An 8,788-nucleotide genomic window follows, 5' to 3' on the forward strand; every position below is an offset into this window, starting at 1 on the left:
GACTCCCCCAACTTTATTCAAAGTAAGTCAGGTCTAATCTTGAGAATTTTGAAGGTCTCAACGAACGTGTAGACAAGGGTGACTCAACAGATATTCTAAACTTGGATCCTCAGAATTCCTTTCACAAAGTCCTGTGTGAAAGTTTCTTGAACTAAGTCAGCCATCATGGCATTAAAAAAAAGAAAGGCGTTCCTTTGGATTAAAGAGACAGTTTGGTGTAGTGGTTAAGGCAACAGGCCAGAAACTGGAAGACTGTGAGTCAACTCATTTAGGCATGAAGCCAGATGGGTGACCTTGGGTCAATCCTTCGCACTCAGCCCCAGGAAGAAGAAGAAGAAGGCAAGGGCAAGCCACTTCCAAAGTCTTGCCAAGAATACTGGAGGGGACTTGTCCAGGAAATTGCCAAGAATGAACACTGACTCAAAGGCACATAATTCTCTTGGATTGGCAACTGCGGATAAAGCAGGAGACAGAAGGACTAAATGGGGAATTGTCATCCTGATAAGAACTGGATCCCTGGGATTGGCTCAGGAGATCTGTTACAAGTGGGCGTATGCTGTCAGACACCGCCCCCCCCCCTTAATTGAAAGATGCATTTTTCTGGGCTCACACTGCAATAGGTATACCCTGCAAACTCACATCCACTCTTCAGAGTCAAACGCCATACCGCCCTAATGCACTACTATTAGAATAGAATAGAATAGAATAGAATAGAATAGAATAGAATAGAATAGAATTGAATTGAATTGAATTGAATTGAATTTTTATTGGCCAAGTGTGATTGGACACACAAGGAATCTGTCTTTGGTGCATATGCTCTCAGTGTACATAAAAGAAAAGATACCTTCATCAAGGTATTCTATTCTATTCTATTCTATTCTATTCTATTCTAAATTTCTATTCTAAATGACTATCATTAAGTGTTGTTTTTTTACGTATATATACTTTATTAAACTTTTTTACATTAAAAGCTTTAAAAAAAGGGGGAAAAAAGGCTTATATCATTTAACAGCTTATTTGTGGTGTTTTTCATCTAATAATAATCCATGCAATAATGACAAACATTAAATTATACATATTTGTGTTCTTATTTTATCTATTGATTATGCTTAGTAACTAAATATTCCTATCTCCTTTCCATCCATCCATACCACCGTTCCCATATACCATAGAATACTGATGTCTCCTTATCCTTCAGACTCAAAGTTAGTTTGTCCATTTCTGCGCAATTCATAATCTTTTGTACAATAAGTCTCTCTGTGGGCACACATGGCTGTTTCCAACATTGAGCGAAGGCCATCCTAGCAGCAGTTAATATATGTAGTATTAAATATTTTACACTCTTCACGTATTTTTTTTTAAAGATCCCCAATAAAAAAAGTTCGGGTTCTAGATCCAATTGTTCATTCGTGATTTCTTGTAGCCACTTTTAATTTTTAACCAATATTTACGTGCTTGGGCAAGACCACCACATATGGTAATATGTTCCTCTTTATTTTACATTTCCAGCATATGGGAGACATTTTGGGATACATTTTCGCTAATCTCGAAGGGGGCAGGTGCCACCTATAGAACATTTTATATGCATTTTCTTTGTATGCTGCTGATTTGGTTAGTTTATAATTTCTGTTCCATATTTTCTCCCAATCTGATAAATTTATATTATGTCCAATATTTTGACCCCATGCGATCATACATCCTTTCACTACTTCTTCTTCCAATTCTACTTCTAGCAAATATTTATAAATTTGGGTAATATTTTTTTTGTCTGGCCCTAGTAAAATTTTATCTAATTGCTGTGGTTTAAGATATATTCCATATTCTTTTATATCTTGTTTGTATCGATTTTGTAACTGAAGATAGGCCCACCAGTCAACCCGTAGTCCTTGTTCTTGGAGGTCCTGTAGTGTTTTTAATTTTCCATGAATATCTAATAGATCTTTATATTTTAGCATTTTATTCAAATCTAAATTATTTGGGTGAATCATTGCTTCCATTGTGGATAGCCAGATTGGGATTTTTATCTATCATTAAGTGTTGTAAGTGTTGTACCTTGATGAAGGTATCTTTTCTTTTATGTACACTGAGAGCATATGCACCAAGACAAATTCCTTGTGTGTCCAATCACACTTGGCCAATAAAAAATTCCATTCTATTTTATTCTAATAGAGAAAAGGTTTTTTTTTGTTTTGTTTAAATCCTTGTCTCATGATTTAGAACTTGGGGTCCTAAATTGAAACTGCAGAAAGATCCGGGAGTAATGGAAATACTTTTTCAACCGCAGCATAAATTTAACTGTCACTTTGGCTTCCAGGAATTGTAAGGGTTTGGAGGATCAGTCTAACGCATAATTAAGGGCTGTTTTTCTATCTCTGTGAATACAGGTAGTCCTTGACTTATGACCGCAATTGAGCCCAACATTTCAGCTGTTAAGGGAGACATCTGTTAAGTGAATTTTGCCCCGTTTCACGACATTTCTCACCACAGTTGTTAAGTGAAGCACTGCGGTTGATAAGTTAGTAACCTGGTTGTCAAGTGAAATTGGCTTCCCCATGGACCTTGCTCGTCAGAAGGTCACAAAATCTGATAATGTGACCCCAGGACGCTGCAACGGTCATAAGTATGAACCAGTTGCCAAACGTCTGTACTTTGATCACATAATCATGGGGATGCTGCAAAGGTTGCAACTGTGAAAAACGGTCAGAAGTCACTTTTTTCAGTGCCAGGTGGATAAAAATCAATGTTTTTTTTAAAAAAAAAACATATTTTTTTAAAATTTAATTTTTTTATTTTTATCAAATTTATTTTAATAAAATGTTTTTGGAGTAAAAATCTATCTAAAGATAGTTTTCTATTTAAGATACATTAATAATTTAGCTTTCCTGGCAAATAGATGGGGAAGAAATGGAAGTAGAAACAGATTTTATTTTCCTGGGCTCCAAGATCACCGCAGATGGGGACTGCAGCCAAGAAATTAAAAGACACTTGCTCCTGGGGAGGAAAGCTATGCCAAATCTAGGCAGCCTACTAAAAAGCAGAGACATCCCCCTGCCAACAAAAGTGCCTATAGTCAAGGCTATGGTTTTCCCAGTTGCAATGTATGGCTGTGAAAGGTGGACCATAAGAAAGGCTGAGTGCCAAAGAATTGAGGCCTTTGAACTCTGGTGCTGGAGAAGACTCCCGTGAGTCCCTTGGACTGCAAGACGAACAAACCGGTCAGTCCTAGAGGAGATCAACCCTGACTGCTCTTTAAAAGGCCAGATCCTGAAAATGAAACTCAAAATATTTTGGCTACCTAATGAGAAGGAAGGACACACTGGAGAAGAGCCTAATGCTGGGAACGATTGAGGGCAAAAGAAGAACGGGACAACAGAGAACAAGGTGGCTGGATGGAGTCACTGAAGCAGTAGGCGTGAGCTTAAGTGGACTCCAGAAGATGGTAGAGGACAGGAAAGCCTGGAAGAACATTGGGTCACGATTGGATGACTTCGCAACTAACAACAACAACAACAAATAATTCAGTTTATTCAGCATGATCATGTAGCTTGGTCATGTAGCATGAGGGTGTATATTCTGCAATATTGGGACTGTCGGTGAGTCAACAGCAGGTCAGAGGAGGAGCCACTGAGGGACAGAGGTAACAGTTGCTCTTTACAAATTATAATTTAAATCAACTCGATTTTTATTAGTGATTTAAATCGTGATTTAAATCATGGTTTAAATCGTTGTTTAAATCAACTTGATTTCAATCAAATCCCCCCTGGGGCCACTGTAACTTCAAATGGTCACTAAATGAACTGTTGTAAGTGGAGGACTAACTGTACTTTAAATACAGACTGTTGACAAGCCAATGATGAAAAAGGAGCTACTTCATTCCAATCCAAGCAGGTAGTGAAGTTGGGCCAGCAAAGAACTCCCTCAGATTTTGTAAATTTCCAGAAATCCCAAAGATGGCATCCAATCTGGATCCCCATGATAAGATGGGATGATAAGACTATCTCAGTTAAAGAGCTGGATGGGATGGAAGTAACATAGAAGAAGACCATACTTTTAGGGCAGTGCTTCTCAACCTTGGCAGTTGTAAGTGGCAGTGGACTTCAACAACTCCCAAAATTCCCTAGCCAGCAGGATTGGCTAGGGAGTTTGGGGAATTGAAGCCCACAAATCTTAACAGTTGCTAAGGTTGAGAAACATTGCTTTAGGGCACTGTGCAATTTCAGCAATTGTGATAGACTATATGGTGCTTTAAGAGAGGGGTATAGCTATACTGTACATACACTGAGAGCATATGCACCAAGACAAATTCCTTGTGTGTCCAATCACACTTGGCCAATAAAAATTCTATTCTATTCTATTCTATTCTATTCTATTCAACTGTCCTACCAATTATCTGTACGTACCAATTATTGTACATAAAATTATATTATCAGTTGAAGCTTTTATTTTCTTTCCTAATCACAAGCCCTTATGTAGGAGACAAAACATAAAAATTTCACCCATAAATAGAGGCCAAGAGTATTATCAGGAGGTAGACAAATCTCCAGCCCTGTTTCCACCAAAGTATATCTGCACAACACAAACAGAATTCTATCCATTTTTCTGAATCTATACAACCCACCAAAACATCACCTAATTATACAGAGGGAGTTCACATTGGGCAAAGCTAGGTTGGCTAGCTTGTAGTTTCGTGTGCTGTAACCAGCACACCAGCATCGGTTTTGTGGCACACTGGCTGAACGAAGTGGGACTTGCCATTCAGAATCGCTCTACAGTAAGATGGGTGGCATATAAATTTAATAAGTAAATATTTATTTATTTATTTATAATTACATTTCTATACCGCACCATCTCCCGAAGGACTCAGGGCGGTGTACAGCCAATACTAAAATACACATACCACTATAATATAAATATAATAAATAAACACTATTAAAGTCCCTAGGGAGATAGGGCGGTATAAAAATATGAATAAATAAATAAATAAATAAATAAATAAAAACAATTAAAAGCAAATATTTAGTGGCCGAATCACTAAAACGGTCAAAGACCAATTAAAACCCATTAAAATTTCGCTAAAATACATAAATAAAGTTGGAGGGATGTTTCTGAATTGGGAGATGTTCTCAACTTTAGCCATACAAGTGCATTGAGATCCAGTTTATACAGTTGCAAAAACCAACAGTATGTGCCCATCCTTAATTTTAATAAACCACGATCAGCAACACCTTAAGCTGTCAAAAAGGTTTGCAAACTATAATGACAAGCGTTCACCCAAATAAGAAGCCCCCAACCAAACAAAGCCTATGGAAAACTTCACCTGTTTGGGGGAAGGGAGGGAGAAGATGGATTCCAACCTTGTTACTCGCTTCTAACCCAGATTAGTTGTTCATCAATCACGCCAGGGAAAGATTAGGGAAGCTGAAATCCAGCCCACCTGACGGGCAGGAGTGTCAAGGGCCAAGTGCATCACAGAAGAGGGAAAGTCACGCAAACCCACAGCACAAAGCCAAGCCTTTCTTGCAATAATTATTATTTTATTTACACAAAATGACAGTATACACAGCAGATGAGATAACTATGCTAGATTTTGTATCACAGATCACTAGTCGAACACTTCCCAAGCGTTTAGGACTGCGTGATGTATCAGCGAATTATGCGAGCAGATCCCAGTAAGGTGGCCTTCTGCAGCTGACCAATGGTGATCTTATCAGCGCCAATTGCTTTTAACTGGTTGCCTAAGTCTTTAGGCACAGCTCCCAGTGTGCCGAGTACTACTGGAACCACCTGCACTGGTTTATGCCAAAGTCTCTGCAATTCGATTCTCAAATCTTATAATTATGATTAATAATAATTATATTATTATTATTATTTTTAATAATAATAATATAATTTATTATTTATTATCTATTTCTTTATATTATTTATTTATTTATGGTTTATTATTTTTATATATTATAAAAATTTATTATTATCATTATTATTATTATTACTACTATTATCAATATTATCATCATTATTATCATTATTATCATTATTTGTGGAGAAGAAAAAAGTGTGGATAGTCAACACTGCCATACCTGGTGACAGTAGAATTGACGAGAAACAACTTGAAAAAGTCACCAGATATCAGGATTTGAGAATCAAACTGCAGAGACTCTGGCATAAACCAGTGCAGGTGGTTCCAGTGGTACTCGGCACACTGGGAGTTGTGCCTAAAGACCTAGGCAACCAGTTAAAAGCAATTGGCGCTGACAAGATCACCATTGGTCAGCTGCAGAAGACCACCTTACTGGGATCAGCTCGCATAATCCGCCGATACATCACGCAGTTCTAAACGCTTGGGAAGTGTTCGACTAGTGTTTTGTGATACGAAATACAGCATAGTTATCTCGTTTGTTGTGTATACTGTCATTTTGTGTAAATATAATAATAATAATAATAATAATAATAATAATAATAATAATAATAATAATAATAATAATAATAATAATTTTAAAAAAAACACCAGCAGAACTGCAAAAAACTGCGCTACTTGAAACATCGTACATCTTAAGAAGGTACTTGGTTGATACCTAGGATACTGGCAGCAACCCATATCAACCGTTAACACCAGTCAATGGTATTTGTGATGCCTTTTTGAATGTTCAGTTGACTGAGTTTCATATTTAATAAGGTAAATAATAATAATACTAACAACAATAATATAAAATATTAATAATATTAATATAAATAATAATATTAATATGTTTAATGAATAAAGATAAATAATATAAAAAATCGAGCTGGGTGGACCAGCGACAGGAGAATAGAATAGAATAGAATTTTTTTATTGGCCAAGTGTGATTGGACACACAAGGAATTTGTCTTGACTACTGAATGCACAGGTTACAGAACAGAAAAGCCACAGGTAGCAAATCCCACAGACTCTGGCTTCACTCACACACACACACATCTTGCCCACCCTTAAAATTACCCCCCCCATCCCAACAGCCTAGGTGAGAATCACCAACAAACGCCTCCCATTTTCACCCGTGAGGGTTCACACACACGCATACACACACACAGCCAGAGCAACCTTCGCCCGGGGAAATCGGAGATGGGATCTAAATGGGACCATAGGATTCAGCGCAGCTCCCCACCACCACCATATTGCGCGCGCGTGCAGAAGCCAGCCTTCAACCCGCGTGGGGGCCGGTCTCGGGTGGGTGGCTGGGTGGCTGGGAAAGGCTTACGGGCGACCCCCGAGCCGCGCCGCCGCCGCCGCCGCCTCCTACCTTTCTCGGCTCCCCCGTTCCGCTTCTGCTCATCCACAAGGCTTTTTTTTCCCCCGCCAGAGAGGAGGGGAGGGTGGGAGGCTTCCAAACCGGAGGAAGGCTACCCAACCCGGCCGCTTCTGGCCCGGGAACTGCGGCTGGTGAGCCTCGGCGGAGTCCTTCGCTTCCCGCAGGTCATCGGAGCCAAGCGGAAAAAAGCCGCCGTCGCAGCACAGGGTGTAAGCGAAGTGCAGCTTCGCCTTCCAAAGTGCCCGCCTCTGCCTCGGCGACGGTTTCGGTGGCGCCCGGTCTCCCTCTAGCGACCCGCCAGGGCTTTGCTCGAGCGGAATAGGCCGGCCGGAGACCCCGGTTCACACGTGCCCGCTTTGGCCCAGCCTTGGCCGTTCCCCCTGCGCGGCGCGGCTTGGCTGCGTTCGAGTCCCTTTTGCTGAGGCAGGAAAGCGGGCGTTGCGTTATGGCAAAACGGGGCTGAGGGCTGCGGCGCGATGCCGGGCTTCGTGGGTTTGTAGACGGTGTGCGTGGATTGTGGCTTTGCGGGGTAAAACCCGAGCTGCTGTGGGTTTTCAAGCAGCTGTGATCATGGCTTAGTAAAATGGGCAACACTCCAGTCTTAGTAAGCCACGATTGTGCACTGAGCTATAGCTTAAGTCAGCTTATAGCAGCTACACGGGAGTAAAACGCCTTCCTTCCCATTCAGCTTTCTTCTGAAACTGGGCTTTTCATTACAACACACATTTAACCACATTTGGCTTAAATCACACAATATGTACTAAGCCATCATTCATTGATTCATTCGTAAACCATATGGGTGGGCCCATATCTGTGATTTCAAAGCTACCCAGTTACTCTTCCTGCCTTTTGCAAAATGGTGGCTTTGACCAACATGCTAAATTAAAAACAAGCAAGCTGCTTTATAACAATGGCATCCTATATTTAATAAATCCGGTTATTGTTGTTTATGCTTCAACAGGTACAAACTTAACCTGGTATCTTTTTTTAAGCCAAGGTGTGTTTATTTTAAGTGTGTGTGTTATACAAGGTCAACACTACCCTTTTGTACCCTCCCCAGATTTGGAGCAAAATGAGTGATGTTATACATATGGTACACACACACACAAACACACACATATCTATATATACATATACCATATACATATACATATACTTACATACAGATAGATATACACAAACACACACACACACCAGTGGTGGGTTTCAAAAATTTTTACTACTGGTTCTGTGGGCATGGCTTGGTGGGCATGGCAGGGGAAGGATACTGTAAAATCCCCATTCCCACCCCATTCCAGGGGAAGTTACTATAAAATCTCCATTCCCTCCCCATTCCAGGGGAAGTTACTGCAAAATCCCCCTTACCTCCCAATCAGCTGGGATTTAGGAGGCAGAGAATAGATGGGGGTGGGGCCAGTCAGAATTTTTACTAAGAACTACTCAAAATTTCTGCTACCGATTCTCCAGAACTGGTTAGAACCTGCTGAAACCCACCTCTGGCACAC

At 40.1% G+C, this 8,788-nt stretch overlaps 1 long non-coding RNA gene across 1 annotated transcript in view; it reads right to left on the minus strand.

Moving 5' to 3' along the window:
- LOC131201787 (uncharacterized) overlaps nt 1-7,620 on the minus strand; it is a 73,427-nt gene extending 65,807 nt beyond the window's left edge. Inside the window, exon 1 of the long non-coding RNA XR_009156002.1 lies at nt 7,275-7,620. This is a non-coding gene — a long non-coding RNA (uncharacterized LOC131201787). The remainder of the gene's footprint in view (nt 1-7,274) is intronic.
- Between the last annotated feature and the right edge of the window lie 1,168 nt (nt 7,621-8,788).

This window comes from Ahaetulla prasina, chromosome 7 (assembly GCF_028640845.1).
Source record: "Ahaetulla prasina isolate Xishuangbanna chromosome 7, ASM2864084v1, whole genome shotgun sequence".
NCBI lineage: Eukaryota > Metazoa > Chordata > Lepidosauria > Squamata > Colubridae > Ahaetulla > Ahaetulla prasina.